Source organism: Alexandromys fortis, unplaced genomic scaffold (assembly GCF_014885135.2).
Source record: "Alexandromys fortis isolate MF-2015 unplaced genomic scaffold, M_Fortis_MF-2015_v1.1 scaffold_10, whole genome shotgun sequence".
In the NCBI taxonomy this organism is placed as follows: domain Eukaryota; kingdom Metazoa; phylum Chordata; class Mammalia; order Rodentia; family Cricetidae; genus Alexandromys; species Alexandromys fortis.
This window is the reverse complement of record NW_026067895.1, coordinates 17,731,925-17,752,687: the sequence shown is the minus strand read 5'-3', so window position 1 is coordinate 17,752,687 and position 20,763 is coordinate 17,731,925. Positions and strand designations below refer to the sequence as shown.

General features: G+C 40.0%; 1 long non-coding RNA gene across 5 annotated transcripts in view; it reads left to right on the top strand.

Moving 5' to 3' along the window:
• Positions 1–20,763, top strand: part of LOC126511251 (uncharacterized) — a 126,164-nt gene extending 105,401 nt beyond the window's left edge. For 2 of the 5 annotated variants that reach the window (XR_007594630.1, XR_007594629.1), the window contains exons 3-6: positions 2,594–2,664; positions 2,809–3,812; positions 8,708–9,199; positions 17,622–20,763. This is a non-coding gene — a long non-coding RNA (uncharacterized lncRNA). Of the gene's footprint in view, positions 1–2,359; positions 2,665–2,808; positions 3,813–8,707; positions 9,200–17,621 lie in introns of all 5 variants that reach the window. The other 3 variants (XR_007594628.1, XR_007594625.1, XR_007594627.1) reach the window with 2 other exon arrangements.

Here is a 20,763-nt window from a genome sequence, read left to right as displayed (position 1 = left end):
GCAATATGCTGGCTAGTTTCTTGTCAAGTTGATTCCAGCTAAAGTCATCTGAGTTGGAGCCTAAATTGAGAAAATGCCTTCATATGATTGGGCTGCAGACAAGTCTGTAATGCATTTTCTTAATTAGTGATTGATCTGGGAGAGCCTAGCCTACTATGGGTAGTGCCCCCCCTAGGCTGGTGGTCCTTAGGTCTGTAAGAAAGCATTATGAAAAAGCCAGGGGAGCAAGGCATTAAGCAGTACCCCTCCATAGTCTCTAGATCAGCTCCTGTCTCCAGGTTCCTTCCCTGTTTGAGTTCTGGCCCTGACATCCTTCAGTGATGAACTGTGACATGGAAGCGTAAGTCAAATAAACTCATTCTTTCCCTAGTTTTATTTTTTCAGTCATGGTATTTTATCACAGCAATAGAAACCTTAACTAAGACAGATGTTGTTACCAGGAGTGGGGTATTGCTGTAACAGACCTGACCAAGTTGTTTGGGGGAGGATTATGGAAGAAATTTGAAACTCTGGGCTAGAGAAGTCATTGAGCATCAAGAACTCAGTGGACTGTTCTGTAGGAGCTTGGAAGATAATAATGTTAAGAGCAGTACAGATGATGGAGGTCTGGCTTATGAGGTTTCAGAGGAAAGCAAAGAGTCTTATCAGACTATTTGTCAAAGAATCTGTGGCGTCTGGTCAACTGGAGCTAGAGAATTGGCTATGATGAACAAGATACCAAAACCACTAAAGTAAAACCTTTGGTTGGCTTAGACAAGGGATGATGGTCAGCTTGGGCTGAAGAATCAGCTGTGATTAAGAAGAGATCACCATTTTTGAGGTGAAATAATTTAGGAAGTAGTCCCTTGGAGGTAACACACAGAAGCTGTGGTCTGTTGTTATGGGATATTTGTAAGCTGTGTAAAGATGTCTTTTCTGTGATGGATGTAGTAAAAAGCTGAATGGCCAATAGCTAGGCATGGGGTATAGGTGGGATTTCTGGGAGCAGAGAGGACTCTGGGAAGGAGAAAGGAAAGATGCCAGGAGAAATGGAGAAGCAGCAGGAGATGCAAGATGAAAGAGAGGTGATGCTCTGTGATAGAACATAGGTTAATATAAGTTAATTGACGTTATAAGAGCTAGTTAGGGCTGGGCGGTGGTGGCGCACACCTTTAATCCCAGCACTCGGGAGGCAGAGGCAGGCGAATCTCTGTGAGTTCGAGGCCAGCCTGGTCTACAAGAGCTAGTGCCAGGACAGGAACCAAAGGCTACAGAGAAACCCTGTCTCGAAAATCAAAAAAAAAAAAAAAAAAAAAAAAAGCTAGTTGGGAACAAGTCTAAGCTATACTGGGAATCTGATGATCTGATGGTACAGAGAAAGACTTGATATAGCCAGCCTATGCTGTACCTATAATTTTTTTAAAGGCAGCAGTTTTCACTTCCTAATGCTACAACCCTTTAAAACAGTTCCTCATGTTGTGGTGACCCCCAACCATAAAATTATTTTCATTGCTACTTCATAACTGTAATTTTGCTACTGTTATGAATCATAATGTAAATAGCTGATACGCAGGATATCTGATATGCGGCCCCAGTGAAAGGATCACATATGTGACCCTGTGACAGGGTCGTTTGATCTGTAAAGGGGTCATAAGCCACAGATTGAGGACAGCTGCTTAAGGAGGGCTGGTTCCACGAGTGTGTCGGCTTGTGAAAACGTAGGGCTTTGTATATTGATGGTGTGTGTGCCCTTCTACACGTCGTTTTTACGTCAACAGCAGAAGCATAAAAGCACACTGTACATTTTCCCATCCTTTCTCAGAAAAAGTGGAAGCTGTCAATTCGCCAACACAGAGTAAGTTTCATCTTGCTTAACAAATGTCTCATGACCCTAAGAGTGAAACCAGGCCGGAATCCCAGTACTTTGCCCACAAGACAGCTAATAGACTACCGTAAATATTAAAACATGACATTTTTCAGATTCTACATGTTTCGATTTTTAAAAATCAAAACTGTTTTCAATTGGAAAATTGTCCAATTCTAGTTCCCTAACTTCTTGTATAATTTAATTTGAAATGAGTTTTCCTTTCCTGTATCCCTTTGCGAGATAAAAGTGTATATAGGCTCTTAGTCCCTACGGCATGACTGTGTATACTTTGGAAATAATATCCATCGTTTCTACTACTATGTCCTTTTCAGCCCAATATAGAGACATTTAGTGATAATTCAGTTTCTCTGGATCTTAAAGTTTGGCAAATAGGTTTGTAATCAATTCGAGATACTATTTGTCTTAGGAATTCAAGTTATCTCTCATTGACTGGGAACTTCTTTTGTACAATGTACTATTCCTTTCCCTCACTTAATTTAATCCTTATTCCAGCCATGTGGAGTGGATATTTATCCTCATTTCCGCGACAAGAAAATTATTTGATGAGGCTATTGGGATCTATTTATCCAGCTGGAAGTGGCATGCCAAAACCAGAGCCTTTTCGCAATTCTGGGTGATTTCCAGAGATGTTCTCTGTGCAGAGACTATCAGAGCTGAGTAATGGACGAGGCAGAGACCCACCTGATCTTCTCACGAAACCATGATTTTACATGTATACTTCTGTAGGCATGCGGCCAGACGCAAGCAGCTATAGGGAAAGGAGATGTGCCTGGGAAGTTCCAGAAGCATGCGGGAAAGTGAGTCCCACTGTGTCCTTTCCTTTCCGTTAACACAAATAAAGTTCCGTCCAAGTTTGTCTTACCACCCCCAGAATTAGTTACAATTTTGGCTACCTAATTTCAGGGAAATTAAGCAGTCTTTTTTTTTTTTCTTCTGTACAGAATGTTGATAAGAAGGAGTAAACTGTCGGGCCCTTTTGTCCTGTGATCTTGACCTCTGGATTTCTAAAGAATGTACTCGTTTTTCTTTGTCACCAGCTCCGTTGGAACCAAAGGGAAAATAAATTGAATTCTGTAAACAGAGTTCAGAAAGACGCAGTCTGGTTCCAGGAAAGGAACCACGCCGGCTCTTTATTCAACATGGCTTGAGCTGGCAGCTTCAGATTTGCTGGGAAGCCCCTGAGTAGCTCGGAGAGCTGATTGTACAAAGGGCAAGTGCTGTCATTAAAAACAATGAATGTTTGGGCTCCTGAGTGACTCTGTGAAGAAGAAAGTATTTATTAAATTTTGATCTGTATATTCAAGGAAAAACTAGAAACCCAGAGATGGTAGCGACAGCAGCAGCAGCAGCAGCAGCAACAACAACAAAAAGCAGTGGAGAAAGAGAAGAAAAACGCTCAAGTGAATAATATTTATTATTGTTATTGGGATGGTTTGTGTTTTACTCTTGGTGCTATTTTCCTTTAAAACAAAGGCAAACTGGGAAGAATAACAGTGGAGCCACTTAGGTAAAGAGGGAATTTTGAGGTCCTTGTTACTTGGATTACAACCCTAGCTTCTGTTTCTACTTGAAAATACAAGTCTATTATATGATTTATATAACCCATCTGTCTGATAAGGCTTTTTTTCCCCCTTCCTTATGATTCACTGCATTAAATGTGAATTAAGCAATGACAAGACCTTTGTTTAAAGGCCAGCCTTCACAGACTTTTAATTTCCCTCTGGATCTCACAGCTAGCCCTCAAATAATTCCTGTTCAAACAGCTGCCAAAATGCTTTCCCAGAGAAGGGCCATAGATGCTGAGTCTTAAATCGAGGAGGGCTGTGATCAAGGCAACAGCTTTTTCTGGCTTGGAGTTTGCATGCATTTGGCGGGCTACCGAAGAGGATTAAGTAATCATTCTCCTGGAACCAAACGGAAATGGACCTGGACACCAGCTCTTTGGGTAAATGCTTCTTAAACAGAGGTATAAAAGGATCCGTGTGTTTATCTGAGTTTGCTTTCTAAATCGAGAAAACTAGTTAACTTCTCGGTTGGTTGGCCTGAGACGTGGTGCCCCAGTGGGATCTGCAGTTAATTTCCATCAGAAATGTTTCTCTGTAGTTTTGTTTTTTTAATGGAATATGCCACTTGGGAGAGATCACCAATGAATGGTATCTCTGAGCCAAATCTACCCAAGAATATGATTTTTCTCACTTCCAAATCCTTTCAAATTGTTTTAAGTAAAAAATTTAAAGCTAGAATATTCAACCTAAATGTCTAGGTTCTATCTAAATAACTATAATAAGTCGTATATCTTCCTATACAAAGTCTGTATTTTTACGCAGTCTTATGCACCTAGAACAGAATAGTAACTAATGCTATGGACAAACACTTGATGGTGAACTTCACAACAGTCCATGTCTGCCCTGAAAAATGCAATTAGTGACTTCATTTACATTGTTATTTTTTTTTTTTTCGGTTTTTCGAGACAGGGTTTCTCTGTGGCTTTGGTGCCTGTCCTGGAACTGGCTCTTGTAGACCAGGCTGGCCTCGAACTCCAAGAGATCCGCCTGCCTCTGCCTCCCGAGTGCTGGGATTAAAGGCGTGCGCCACCACCGCCGGCTTACATTGTTATTTTCATGACTATATAATAAACACATTTTTCTCTGGGTCTCGAATTTAGGCTGAGAGCAATGTGGTTTAGAAAATTCCTTTAATATTTTTGTGCATGTATGTGTGTGTAAATGCCATTTTTTTTTCAAAAAAAACTTCCTGGTATTTTTGACATTTGAACTTAAACTTTTACGTTGCTGTTTCCCCTCTGTGGTAGGCATAGTTCTTTGTAATTGTCCTGGCTGTTTTATAAAAGCCAGAATGGAGACAAAAATCCATTGCTGCCGGGCAGTGGTGGTGCATGCCTTTAATCCCAGCACTCAGGAGTCAGAGGCAGGCATATCTCTGTGAGTTTGAGGCCAGCCTGCAAGAGCTAGTGCCAGGACAGGCTCCAAATCCACAGAGAAACCCTGTCTCGAAAAACCAAAAAAAAAAAAAAATAAAAATAAATAAAAATAAAAAAAATAAAAATAAAAAAATCCATTGCTATTTATAAAATAAGACTTCTTTAATATTTTCAGTGATTTTGTTTCATCAACCTAGTCTGGAAGCTTATCAGGGATGGTAGGCATGGACCAACAACTGAGACATGGAGATCCAGTACCGTTTTGAAAGAAAACCAACCCAGACACATGGGCTCACATGCTGTGTGTATGAGGCTAGCTGAAGTCAGGGAGAAAACTGAGGGCTTGACAGTGCAGTCAGGTAGCCAGCCACCAGGTGGGCCAGTTCAAATCCTTATTGGAAGAGCCACCTCAGACATCAGGAATCTCAAATAAAAAAACACATCTGACACCCGCATCCCATTACGGTTCTCAGGCTTCATCTGTAGAAGTTTGAAGCCACATACAGTTTTATGACAACCTACCTCATTTACCTCACACTGGAAAAAGAAATTTATCACATTCTATTTGCCCTTCTACCAGTTAACTGTAGGTAGTGATATTTCATTGGTATTTTAATAAATAAAGCTTGCCTGAAGTTCAGAGAGTAAAACAGCAGCATTGATCAGTCTTACAGACCAGGCAGTGGTGACACACACCTTTAACCCCAGAAGCCACACTAGTTTGACGTAGAAACTGGGCGGTAGTGGTGCATGCCTTTAATCCCATCACTAGAGAGGAATATAAAGTGGGAGGAGACAGCTTTCACACACAGTCTCATTCTGAGATTCCTGGAGGCAGAGTCACCATTTCAGACTGAGGTAGAGGTAAGAGCCAGTGACTGGTTTTGCTTTTCGACTTTCAAGTTAAACCCCAATTTCTGTCTCTGGGTTTGTATTAATCGTGCTACAGTTGTATGTGTGCATGCTAATGACTTATGTACCTTTTTCTTAACATATAGCTTAAATTCAGCTAATATATAATTCACATACAAGTATTTGACTTACTAAGTTGCTTTTTTAAATAAGTGAACTTGTCATACGTCTAACTTCTAAATAGAGAAATAAAATATTATCACCACATTTATGCCCCTTCCAAGAACTATAAAACTATTTAACAATATTTTAGCTTTATAAAGTTGTTTAATGCAGCATATACCAGTTTCTTTATTGATCCATTCAGGAAAAGCAGCTCCACCTTCCAGACGCTGTATGAACACATTGAATCTGGGTATTGATTCTGCTTCTGGTGGATGTTTGAGTTACTTTCAATCCGGGGCTATTATAATCTTGCAGAAACATTCATTTTATGCTCTATGCTGATAAGAATTCATTCTTCAGGGCACGTGAAGAATGAAATTGACTCTGGCCTGGGCTATATAAGCAGAGGAGAAGAGGGAGGAGGGGGAAGAGGAGGAGAAGGGGGGAGAAGATGACAACTTCTATCAACATATATTCCCTGTGGAGGAGTTCTAGTCCACAATGTCACTAACCCTTGCAGCATTCCATGTTGACTGTTTACTTGCTTGCTTTTATTTTATCTGTTTGTGGTTGTGAAATAGTTGTGCTGGTCTCTGTTGGCATGTGAACTTGTGAACTTGAACAAGTTGGTTGATCATGTGGTTATCTCCTTACTAAAGATGCCTTTCCAGGAGTTTGCTGACTTTTAAACATTATATTAGCTGATTTGTTTCCTCTTATTTCTGATGTCTTTGGAAGTTTATGTGTTCTGGAAGTGAGTCTATTAGGGATATCGGTGCAGCAAGCATCGTAATGAACTTTGTGGCTCTCCATATCTCTGCCCTAATGAAACTGTTTCACAGTCTGACCTTGATTAAGCTTTAGGTCAACATCACCTTTTTCTTTTACGGTTTGTGCTTTTCTGTGTGCTTTCTTTAGAAAATCTCTACCTCCAGCAAGTTCATAAAGACATCCTTTAGTGTTGTAACCCCCGAAAGTCATAATTTGAGCTATCCACCTGGATACGTGCTTATTTGGAATTAGTTTGGGGCTACAGTGAGAAGGAAGGACATTTCTCATCTCCATGTGAATGTTAAGCTGTTTTGCTCACTAATTCTATTAAAACCACTTAACTGCTTTCAAATGAATCTTGCTATCTAATGAAGTGAGCCGTTACGTTTTGTCCTTTTTACTAATAGCTTCGTGGGTGTCCAACTTTCATCAACTATAACTATTTTGTTAGTAATTATTTTAGATTGTTGAACTTAAGAAGAATACCCTAATTAAAATTTACTTTTACATTTGCACATACATGTAGGCACAGGTGAGCTTGCATGTGAGGGTCAAAGGGCAGCTTTCAGAGGTCGGACTCCTCCTCTTACCACAGGGCTTGCAGGGATGGAGCTCAGGTCTTAAGGCTTGGCAGCAAGCGCCTTTATCCACAAGGCCATAATGTTGGCCTGATTTTCATCCTTCTGATAGCGTGTATAGAGCTGTCTTGTCAACACTGACATAGGTATACTTACACACCTTCACATATGCACAGACTTGCTTTGATCTTGGCTAGACGTGATAGAAATTTTAGAGCAATTTGGTAAGAAGTAATATTTTCTAATATAGAGTCTCTTGGCTATTGGTGTATTTTCAGTATTTATTTATTAGGCCTTCAGCCTACTCTCAAATATACTCTTATTTTTGAATGGACTATAATGTCTTCATGAAATTTAAATGCAGGTCCTTGGTATTTTGTTTTTCTATTTATCACAACCTCACTAAGAAAGTCTTTTTCTGATTGTATAACTGTATAAAAGCAGTTATTTAAGGCACAAAAATTTAACCTGCCAAAAATGAGGAGACAATAAAAACTGAAGTATGAAGATGCTTAAGCATCTCGTATACTCATAAAATTTTTGTAAATATCATCTAATAAAAATCATATAAAATATGGGTCATATGATATACTTGTATATCTGCCTTATCCCTTAGTACTTCAAATATTATTTTTCATCTAAATAAATTTATATTTAAAGATTTTTAAAAATAACCTTTGATAATATTTGTATTATTTCTTTAATAACATTGTAATATTAGTAATTTGGGTTTTTCCCACATTCTTTGTATTCTGAGAAATCCTGTGGCAAATATTCTTATAAAATACTTAAACCTATTGGGACAGAGAGTGGGTAGGCTTTTAGATGTTTGACTCATTTTTCCAACTCATTCTTGCAAAATGTGAAGCCAGAATCACGCAAACTGCTGCATCATAAGATGAGTCTGCTTCTCTGGCTTCAGCAACATCACACATTAGAAACTCACATTTGGTCGGTTCTCTCAGAGATGCTAAGGCGTGTTTTCTCAAGGCCGCGAAAGCATTGGATTGAGTGACATGCACAGTAGTGCAGCCAGTGACAGGGCTTTACAGCGAGTGTTCCTCCGTGTCATAGCATACCGGTCTCATGACACAATGATGTTTCAGATATTTCAGTCCTTTCTTTCAACTTCAAAGCCAAAGGAGGAAAGACAGAAAAATGAGAAGAATAAAGAAGACGAATTATACTTCATAATTTCTAGGGTCCTGAATAAAATTCATCATTGACTTGTAATGATATTTCACTTATGTTTTAATAAATAAAGCTTGCCTGAAGATCAGAAAGTAAAACAGCCTCACTGGTCAGCCTTACATACCAGATACACACTTTTAATCTTAGTAGCCACTAGTTTACCATAGAAACCAGGCAGTAGTGGTACACATCTTTAATCCCAGCACTAGAGAGGATTATAAAATGGAAGGAGACAGCTCTCAGTCATTCTCATTCTGAGTATTCCTGGAGGCAGGATCGCTATTTTGGACTGAGGTAGAGGTAAGACCTGGTGGCTGGCTGTTTTGCTTTTCTGGCCTTTAGGTTGAACCCCAATATGTGTCTCGGGGTTTTCATTAATCGTGCTCCATTGGCTCAAACTTTATTTTCATATCACATTTTAAATGGAACAATTCTGCGAGTATCTGTGTGCAGGTAAACAGTTTCTCTTTTTTTCTATGAAGTTATTCGTAAGTGTGAATAAGCACTCATTAACTTATTCAGCACAATATTGTTGTGACCAGCGGTAGAGGGGAAGGAGGAAGGAAGGTCTGGAACCATAGCAGCACAAAGAGAAAGTATTTTGTAGTTATTTCTTTCCACAGACTAAACCTTCTCCCAAGTTTCAGGATTTGCAAAGCCCTCCCCACAGTTAAACGAAGAAGGAAGACTTGCTAGGGAGAAGAGACTCTGCTACTCTGCTGATCTGACTGCAAGCTGGGCAAGGAGAGCCAGGGATGCAGCTTTCATCAGTTGTCATGTGACTTGGGCGTGCGTTTTCTGGAGATGCAGCTGTCACTGCACCTCTATGCTCCTGTAAGTACCCCAACTCACTGGCTCTCTACGCTTGATTTGGGTGGAATCATTTCTCTGGTCTGTCACTGATGCCTATCTTGGGTAAACAGAAATATTTTTTTTCACATTTTCCCAGGGAAAGCCATTCAATAAAAGGCCAAATAATCTCAAGACCTCCCCACACACATGTCATGACAGGAGATCATGCTTCCCCCAAAATTGTGTGTGTGTGTGTGTGTGTGTGTGTGTGTGTGTGTGATATAACTTTTCAAAAGTTACTGGAATTCCAAATTTAGATACCAAAACAAAATCCTTGTCAAAAGAATGAGACAAGGCCCGGCCTTTAATCCTAGCCCTCGGGAAGCAGAAGCAGATTATTTCTGGAGTTTGAGGCCAGCCTGGGAACTTCTACATAGGAAGTTCCAGGACAGGCAGAGCTATGCAGTGAGACCCTGTTGGTGTGAGAGATGGGGTGGATTTGTAATTTACAATCATTTGCATGGCATTATAGCTTTTTAAGTCAATAAAGTAAAATTTAATAAATGTCTCTCAAGCAGCTCAAAGATAATTGGGCCAATATCAAAGTATAGGAAAATACTAAAATATCAAATTCATCATCCAAATATTTTGTAGTATCCACCAAAGAAAGATTTTTTGATAGATCATAGATAGACAGACAGACAGACAGGTGATAGATGGATATACACAGACACACATGACAGGAAGATGAAACAGCAGTGTCCCTCTTTCCCAGGAGCCAACAAAAACATGGAAGACATGAGTCTTCCTGTAAAAACAACCTTCCTGGACAGGTCTTCTGAGATGAGATGTAATGTGAGCAATAATGAAAATACAAAGACCCAGATGTGTTTGTCACATACTTCTTATGTTCCAAGAACTCCGTCAAATCCAATGCATGGCTCAACTCACTAGTCGTTAGTATCATTCTCATCCTACACAAAAGGAAATGTGTAGCAATATATGATTTGCTCATGTCCACACAGCTCATAAGCGATAAATACAAACTTGGGCAGTCTTCTTGGTGGGAAAAGCAGAGTTGAATGCTCTTCTTCATTCACCAGAGACAAACTTGCCCATACTGAACTGCCCCTGGAGACTACGGTCCTTGGACAGACAACCAACCTGCTTGCCCTTTGTCTGGAAGACTGCAGATAAAATACTCTTGTAGCCTTTAAAGAGGGTGAGCCCCAGAGCAAAAGTATAGTGGTGTGAATTAATTCATCAGGTAAGGGGTATTGGAGGCACAGAGAGCCTGACAGATATGGTGGGCAGCAGCCACAGGTTGTGTTGTGGGAGCCTGGAGAAGTCCAAAGTGAAATGCGGTCATCACGTGTAAGAGTGGAGCTGGGAGTATTGGTGGCAACTTAAAACTGGAGAGTGAGCATTCCAGAGACAGAGGGAGTTGGGTCCTAAGAACTTTAGCTTAATCACAATGAACAAAGCAAGAACCCTTTCCTCTTCATTCTACTCTATGCCTCTCCTCATGTCTCTGTGATGATAGAGCAATCAAAAGGTCAAAATGAGAAAACAAGTCTTTTGTGGTCAAATGCACCTGTAATTTTTCTAGAATATTCTGTTTTCTCTATGCGAGTTATAGTCTTGGTTATAAAAAAAATCATTTGATTACACTTCTTCAGGACCAAGGTGAAGTTTATTTTAAGGTAGATTTGTAGTCTGTGTGCATCGCGTTTTAAGAAGAAACTATTTCTGAGGGATATATTTGAAAGACAACATCGATTTGTTGCAATGTGGACCTTCTTGATGGGTAACTGGTAACTAGCAAAGGTGGTTGGTTATAGGTCCCATTTCATGAGAAGGGAATGCTAGGGCAGGCTATCAGGGTTTGATATGCGTGCACACCAAGCAAGCACGTTCCTCATTCTGTACCATAGGTACATGTTGCTTATGACCAGTTAGGAAAGGCATAAGATACTGATGAGAGTAATTAGGAAATAAGTAGGGTAAGATTTGGGAAAGATTAGCAGAAGGATCTTAATTGGCTATGGCTAATTGTTTCCTGGGACCAACCATTTTTCATCTTCTGAGAGGACATTTCCCCCAGCCCTAAGTATGTGCTGTTCAATGGCTCCTGCTATTCTACAAGGTCACCTTCACATTCAGTTCTCATGCACAGATTCTAACTGATCTTAATAAAAACTCAGAGTCAGATATTAGGGGGTGAAAGATGAAGATCAGAGAAGCAGGGCAGCCAGCCACTAGTTCTTACCTCTATGAAATGCTCAGACCGAATGGCATATCCTATCTCTCTATAAGTTCCCAGACTGAATATGGTGAGCTCTTGTTTCCTCCTGTCTTATATTCCTCTCTTCGTCCAGCCATATTCCTTCCTGTTTCCACCTCTCTAGTGTTGGTGTTAAAAGTGTGTGACTCCCAATTACTGGGATTAAAGTTGTGAGCCACTGCTACCCCTTCTCTTTGAGACTGGATTAATCTCATGTAGACTAGGGTGCCCTTGAACTCACAAAGATTTACATGCCTCTGTCTCCTAAGTGCTGGAATTAAAGATGTGTGTGACCACTTCCTGGCCTCTGTGGCTAACTAGCATGGCTAGTTCTGCACTCTGATCTTCAGGTAAGTTTTATTTGTTACAGCACAAACAAAATATCACCACAGTGTTGGCTGTCAGCACATGGACTTAGAGGGAAGAGCGTCAGAATCAATGAAATCAATTCAATGTGCTTCATTGGTGTTTAGTTCTATCTCAATCAATTCCTTTCCTGCTTGTATGCTTTTTTCAGTTAACAAATGTTCCCTGACTTATTCAGGATGCAAGTATGGGCAAAAGAGACCCAACTATTTTTCTCACTAATAGTCACTAAAATGTCCCTTTGAATTGAGAAACAAACAGCTAAAAAAAAAAAAAAAAAAAGCACTGTAGAAAAGATAATTCATGGTGGCCTGGCAATTCTTCCTGAGTTAGGGCCAGAAGTCCTTTGAGATGTGACTTCTAAATACAATTTTCCTGAACACTGCATCAAGCAGATTAAATTCCCTTTAAGTGAAGGCAGAGAAATCTGGATTTTTCTTTTAGCATAATCCTCCTTTCATGGTTTTCATGTACTTGAAAGTTGTTGGATACTTAAATATTACAGTGCAGACCAAAGTTTCTGTCCCACCCTGTCCCACAGCTGTTCGGTCCCAAAGGAACACACATAAGCATTTTATTAAGGAAATACTAGTGACAAATAAACTGTTTGGCCTATTAGCTCAGGCTTGTTATAAACTAGCTCTTACAACTTAAATTAACCCATAATTCTTGTCTATGGTTAGCCGCCTGGTTTGGTACCTTTTATCAGTGAGGCGTTCTTATCTTGCTTCCTCTGTGTCTGCCTGACAACTGCATCTCTGCCTTTCTTCTTCCCAGAATTCTCCTATTCTGGTTGCCCCACTTACACTTCCTGCCTGGCTACTGGTCAATAAGCATTTTATTAAGGAAATAAGAGTAACAAATTTTTACAATGTATGTTTTCCCACAGCCCTACAGCTTCCTTCTTAAAGAAGAAGCCCTTTAGTGATGAAGGAATTAATGTACCTCTGTAAGGAACACAGGTATTTCTGAGGAATATCCCACTCCTGTCAGTGGCCTCTAACACCCCTTTGAAGGAAAGCAGAATCCACTCTCTTTTTTTATTTTAGGGGTGGGTTGGTAGCAGAAACTGTTTCCTCTTGTCCTGGAATTGGCTCACACAAGTGACCAAGAATAGCAGCCTATTCTTACATAGCTGCATGGTGATAACCATTCTCAGAAGGCCCAAATAGGCATGTTCTCTGAAAGATGTATACAGGAAAGCTGGATGTACAGAAGAACATACTCAATAAAGTGGCAGGCACACCAAGAAATGTGCATGAGTCATAGTGTGAAAGAGGAAGAGAAACTAGGCTTGTCTTATTTCAAAAAGAAACAGAAATGCCTTAAGAATTTCAACAAAGAAAGTGCACTGACTCTGTAGGAAACCAAAAAGCAAGCAAATTCCTATGGTATGTTATAAAAATAAATATTTATGAAAGACTATATTATATATGTATTATATAAAACATTATGCATTTTACTCTCCTGAGTCTTATAATTTTTCGTTCATTTTGCAGTTCTTATAATTACCCCTACGTTAAGTAATTAAAGATTAAAAAACTGAAAATGATAAGATTTATGTTATTTATTTATGTTTTGATTCATTTACTTTTTAAAATTATTTTATCACACAAACATAGAGGAAGTACTTACCAGATTTGACTTTCCATGTATTCCACAGCATGCCTCTGACTTCAGGTTACAGACGTTCTGATATCACTACTCTTAAATTTTAGACAATATGGTTTCAAAACATGCAAATGTGAAAATGTAATTTATAGCACATTGCATAAGCCAAGCATGACACTATCAAACAGTGCATGCTATATTTCTCTATAAAACTGAAGGATTAGACATGTTAATGCCTGTGGCTTGCATGTTTCAGAGGCTGCACATGGAAGTATGCACTTGAGTAGAGACTAAGTACTGATTGACTTCAAAGGTAGTTTCACAACTACAGTTCAGGCAGAAAGTTAAAAATATGGTCTAGTCACATTAATACTGACTTTCCATTGACAATTTGCTATTGTATATATGTATATATATAGTATAACTATTTATTTTATTTATTTATTATATATTGCATATTGCGTATTGTACATTGTATTGTAATATATATGTATATATATAGAGAGAGTGTATAACTATATAGTTACCAGATCCCATAATTATAAATCAGATTAATATCATAAAGGTCTAAAAAACCCAGTTGGAGAGAGAAGATCAGAATTGTACAGTGATTAGGGATAAGACCTGGAAGGGTTCTGAGTTATGTGAGAGGCTATTGAGCTGTACAAATGGAGGACTGTGATAACAAATGATAGTGAGAGTTGGTTAGACACTAAGATCAAGGAGTCAAAAAAATAGTAGAAACAAAATATATTTGGGCTCCTGATGATTTTAGACGTTCTTGGGGGGGGGGGGAAATAACTCACTGGGGCAATTGTTTTTCAAGTGTGTTCTGTATGTGCACACATCCGAGCATGTCATGATTGTGTATTTTTCCAAAAGAGGCATGTGTAAGGTTGTGTCTTCATCATCCTGTATTCTTTCTTGTGTAAATCATTTTCTGACATTATTACAGGGAACCCATGTGATGTTTCCTTTTCTTCTTAAGTGGATAGGCTTCCATTAAGTTCCTATTTCTGAGAGATTTGTGCTATAATTGTCATTCTGCTTTTCCTGAGACTGTAAATCATAACGTCCTGATTCAAGGCCGACTGATAAACCCTTAAGGTGTTTTCTGTGTTATTAGTTTTCCAATTTTTTCTCATGCATTTAAATGTTTTTATTTTAAAAGTTAGATAAAGATGCCAAATATAAATGTGCTTGGTTAATGGGCATAAGAATATTTATTATTGTATACCATGTTATTATATTTTAAAGACAATGTAACTATAAAGCATATGTATAGTATTCTACTTTAAATTTTCAGTATGGGGGTAAACTTTTCCTGCATTTATCATATTCCCTAGAGCAGGCCAGCACAGCAGCATCCTCAGCAGGACCAAAGTCCACATAGCAAAGAAGAGTGAGAAAAAAAAATAGCTTGGGTTGACAGGTACACAATGTTTTTCTTGTTCTTGGTGATTTGTTGTTTTTTTTTTTTTTTGTGAGGGTTTTCTTTTGGTAAAAAATGGAAGGCAAAATCCTATATACAGTTTAGTCAAATCGAATATCAAGGGCAAAGCAGGTTCAATGGATGATGTGGGTTTGCTTCCTGGTCCACCGGTGATATTGTCCTGATGATGTCACATGGGAAAAGGAACCGAAAGAACTTGCTGGCATCCTTTTTACTAAGAAACTATTCACACTCAAGAGGAGATCTGTCTTCACAGCTTTGCTATCCTTGGATGCCTAATCTGCTTGTCACATCAAACTGGGAAGGCTGGGGGTGGTGGTAGAAGCTGGAATTCATGGGTACACAAAAGTTCTGTCTATTGCAGTTCTCATCTCAAGCAAGATAGAGATTCTGCTGACAACTGCTAATTTTAATTCAGTTCTTCATCTGCCAAAAGTCTGGAACCAGAGAGACTGGAGACTATATGATTTCAAATTGAGACTTCTTGAGCCATAGCCAATACACTAAGATCCTTCTTTCCAACCATTCTGTATTTGTGAAGACGACGGGAGAGTCCAAGCCAGTCCTCAGAACATGGGATTCAGTGTCGAACCCTGGCCTTGTGTCTTTTTTAACTTCTTTCATATGTGCTACGTCATGTGGTTAGAGGGCACTTGATCATCACTGCTTTGTTTCATTAACTGACTAGTTTAAACAAATCTATTCAGTTCTAGGTATATTATTCATGTTTCTAAGGACATTTTACAATAAATATCAGTCATTTTTCCCACTTAACTCTACTCATTTCTCCTTTATTCTTACATTGTAGGAAAACTACATTTTCTTTCCCACTACGTTGGTTTATATGTTTTCATTGTGATTAAAATATTTTTAAGTTGAGTGTGTATTACAAACTTCCCTGCTCCATCTTCCCCACCCCTGCCCTGTGCAGTGTTTTGCATAATATTTATTGTGAATTTTTGAAGTTGAGTCAGAGATGTGAGCGAGCGCGTGCGCGTGCACACGAGCGCGCGCGTGCACACACACACACACACACACACAGATTAGCCTCCTTGTGAGGTTAGGACTTTCTCTCCAGAGACTTCCAACATGTGACCTAAATCTGAAAGTAATTCTGCCTCCCCCAGACACCTTCAGATGAGGCTGCCATTAGATTCCAGGCAGTCTGCTCTGCAGATGTCCAGCATGCCTGCTCAAAAGAGCTTGAGACAATTCCTTTGAAATCTCCCCCATCTCGTCTTTATGCACACACACACAAACACATCCCATTGGTTCTGTTTCTTTGTAGAGAGCTAGCATCTAGATGTTCGTTTGGCCGTATTGTTGCTGTTCTGTATGTGGAGTGAGATGCAACGCAGAAATGGGTCTGAAGGTCATGAACAGCGATATAGCTTCTGCATTATTTTCTGGGAAAGGTTTCTTTGTGGAGACCCTGGGCCACGCTGTGAAGAAAGTGGGCAGCCATCTGAAATAGTTCTCTGGCCACAGTTCGGTTGAGATTCCCGGTGACCGCAACCGACATGTGCGAGCATGAGCAACATCTTCTGGTGCCAGTTCTTAACTATTGCATTGCATTAGCACGCAGCAGGGAGCAGAGGATGCTACCTGCACTCCCCCTCCCCATGCACCTGAGCACTGCAGGATTGTACATTTTTAGGCAAACTAAAGAGCCATGGCTAGCGTAAGCCGCTGTTTGGGGGTGGGTTGTAAGCAGTAGCCAATACATGGCGCACAGTGGAAGGGAATGTACAGTTGAGCTTTGATCAGGATAAAGGGCTGCTGTAGTAACCAATACTAATATCTCAAGAGACCTAGTATAGCAAATGCTAATTTCCCACATGTACTGCTTATTCATCGAAGATCAGCTACAGCAGCCACTAGATGTGACTCGATGATCTCAAAGTAAGAAAAGAAGAAGAAAAAAGAGTGAAGGAGGGAGGGGAACAGCGGGAGAGAGCAAGAGTGTGTACACTACACCATAGAACATAGCTCCTAAGGCTTCTGCTACAACAGGCACACATAATCTGTGTACCCTTCAGTGGATAAAGCAGCCACAGGGCCAAAGTTGACAATAATTTAGTGAGGCTAGGAGCCTGCAATGCATCGCGTGGGATAGAGAAATCTACATGACAAGCCATGCATGTCATTGTGTATGCATAATTCCCTTGCGCCGGGGAGAGTAAGGAGTCCTTGGGATCATGTGATCAACCAGAGTAAACAAAGGAGTAAATAACTTGGATATGCTTTCTAGTTTCAGAGAAAACACAAATCTTCCTAAAATACCAGTGCCTGCCTGCTTTACGCTACTGCGCAGTATTTCTCCTAGAGGCAAGACTGCTTCCCCGGTGTCTTCGCCTTTGCTGTGTTTCTCCCCACTGTTATAGCTGTTCTTCACTGGCTAAGGAAAGGATTGGGGGGGGGGTCCCAAAATGAGTTCAGTTTTTCCCTAAAAGACACGAAGGATTATTGAATAGTTATGAGAAGAGAGAAAATAATCAGCGCTATATTTTAGAAAGACAGAACTGGTGATGATTTAGAAAATGGTTCAAGTAGGGTGAAACTGGATGCTGTCAAAACAGCAGTTCTGAGGTTCTCATCCAAGGTTAATAGTAGAGCAAAGAACTGGGAAACACATAGGAATGTTACATTGACCATCCTGGCAAGAAATAAGACTCAGATTTAAAAAAAATGGAGGTTAACAGAAAGAAGACTAAAGAGCTAATGTGCTTCTTGTTGTGTGTTATTCCCAGCTTTTCAGAAAGATTAGTCCTGCTAATGAGGCACCCACGAACACTGGCACATACCCAAGCATACGCTTTTTATTACTTCGTCGTCAGTGCTCCTGTCATGAGCCTTGAATTCTCATTCCTTCCTCAAAATCTGCGTGAAGCAAAACATCAGACCGAATGAAGAAATGATGCCAACCTGAGCTCTGCCCACATATCTGAGAACTCCTGTCAACAAGCATGATTGATGCTGTGATTGACATGCAGCTGCCTGCTGCTCCAGGAGAAGCCACGGAAAGGCAGAGCCGGCTCATCAAGCGTCTGTTCTTGGATCATCTACATGTAGGTGGCAAGAAGAGACTATCCTTCAAGGAAGGAGCAGAGAGGATGTACCTGCTGAAATTCCTCCCCGCGGCTATTTCCCACGCAAGATCAGGCCGGCCTACTTCTAGATGTTTCAATCTAATCCCTTCAGTGGCATTTAAAGATACTTGATTACAAACCTTGCTGAGATATTGAAGCCAAGAAAAGGTGATGAGAATGACCAACTCTAAGTGCAGATGATCAGGTGGAAGACACAGTACACCCAGGACAAGTCCCTTGGACACTCAGTAACAATTAGAGTAAGGCAGAGCTTTTGGTACAGTGGAGATGGATGGACAGTTGTGGAAGTAGGTAGAGATGAGGGAGTCTGATGCATAAGGTTTGTGTGCTATAGAGAATCCTTCTTGACTGTCATTGCCATAGGTACCACATTAGGGGCCTGATTTAAAATAACTCTATATACCATTTACCTTTGGGAAGGCTAAGCCTCAGAGATGTCATGTACATTTATTAAGGCTACATGGCTAATAAATGTTGAAGCTAGGACTTAAGTTGAGATTTCCTTGGTCCCATGTTAGTCTATCTTTCATTGTTATTAAAGGATTCCCAAGATTAGGCATTCCATAATAAAGCATGCAATTGCTTTGCATTTGGCTACCAGAAAGTCTGAAGAGCATGGTACTAGTTTCTGGTGAGGCTCGATGCTGCCATCCAACATGGAAGACTACCAGGGGGTGCAGAGCAAAAGCAAGGAAAAGAGTGCCAGAGAAACCAGATGTGTTTTACAATGACCTACTCACCAATCAACCAATTCAACCCTCAGGGAACCTACTGTGAGCAAAGTATTCATTGCTGTCAATGACCTAGTCATCTCCTAAAGGCACCAAGTGCCAATACCAGGGCACCGGGGACCAAACCTCAGCATGAGAGTTATTAAAGACAAACCACACTTAAACACCACCAGCTCTAGAACACAGTATTTCTGTTAGTCTACACTGATCTTGAAAACTGTTCATGAAACTCAATTATTTGTTTTCATTTTTATAGGCTATATTATGAACATGCTTCCTACAATAATATTTAAGATTTCAGGAAATGCAACTAATAGCTCTAACATATCTGCGTATTTTCTCATGAATTAATGTAAGAGTCTACATGATATAAGTAAAAGTTTCTCCTCACATACAATGATTCTTGGTTCTTATCCTTTTTTGAAATTTTTTAAAAAATTATTTCAGAATGCATGTATCCTAACTGTCAAAAATATAAAGGGTTTAAGTGATAGCTTTGACTTCCGGTGGTTGTGGGAAAATAGTATTTTAATTTGTTCACTATCAATTGAAAAACATTCTGAACTATACATTAGTTTTATTGTACTTATCTCTCTGACAATGAATTCTGTGCCCTGTCCTCACAGTAGAACACTTCAGAATATGATACCCACTAATATAATTGAAAACCAGCATGGAATTTTTGTTCTGCAAACAGTATAGATTTTCCATTCACTCACCTGCTCTTCTATTTGGCAATATTGTTTGGTACTGTGTCACTGAGTTCAGGTTCTACTGTGGTTCATCATTGATTACTCTCTGCTAATATTCATCCCCTCATAAACCCCATCACACATTGTGCCAGTGTCATTGTATGCTCAGTTGTGCTTGGCACAGAGATGCTGCACTTCTACATAGTGAGGTTGTAAAATGGCTGTCCATTGTGACCCTGTTGTTATTTCCCCCTCTTTGCTGGATTTCTCAGTCTGTGGAAAGACTTCTGCCATGCTGGGCAGACATTCAGGAAGCCTGTGGAGGGTCCCATATAGAAAGGATCTGAAGTTTTTCATTAATCCAAGTAGCTGAAGCATGTCAACAGTTACGTGCCTGCATTTAGATATATTCACATATGGACGCGCACACACATGCACAAACACACATGCACACATGTTTGCACATGTGCACACCCCCACACCACCCTACACAAGTTTGCAGCACCGACCAATATCTAGAATAATGCGGAATTCCCCTCTGTATGCTGTGAACATGTTTTATTACCATTGATTAGTAAAGAAGCTTATTTGTCCTATGGCAGGGCAGAATAAAGCCAGGTGGGAAATTTTAACACACAAACACACACACACACACACACAGGAGAGAGAGAGAGAGAGAGAGAGAGAGAGAGAGAGAGAGAGAGAGAGAGAGAGAGAGAGAGAGAGAGAGAAGAAGAAGAAGAAGAAGAAGAAGAAGAAGAAGAAGAAGAAGAAGAAGAAGAAGAAGAAGAAGAAGAAGAAGAAGCCTTGTAGCTGCCAAAGGAGAAAGATGCTGGAACCTTACCGATTGGTCACAGCCTCATTATGATACATAGATTAATAGAAATGGTTAATTTAAGATGTAAGAGCTAGCTGGAAATATGCCTGAGCCATCGGCCAAACAGTGTTGTCATTAATATAGTTTCTCTATGATTATTCAGGTCTGGGAAGCCAGGAAACCAATGTGCAGTTTCTGTCTACACTAGAATACAACCCATGGAATCTACTTAAGTAGCTCTGAGCTTCCTGATCCTCACTGCATAACATTTGTTATTGTAAGTATACAATAACAATAACAATCAGAGCAGCTGTGGGCCACATACCCTAGATCCTCATAAGATTGATCCCAGGCAGAGGGTAGGGAAAGACCAAAGATGCTCCTTCCCCCTGGAGAGCTCAAGCAGTAAACAGTCACTGGGAGGAGGCATTTCTGGGTCATAGCTTTCAGCATTGCTGCTACCTTCAAATGGGCCATGACTCTCATTGATTTCCCGAGGTAAGCCTGATAAAACTTTTCTTTGTTCTGTCACCTTCACTATT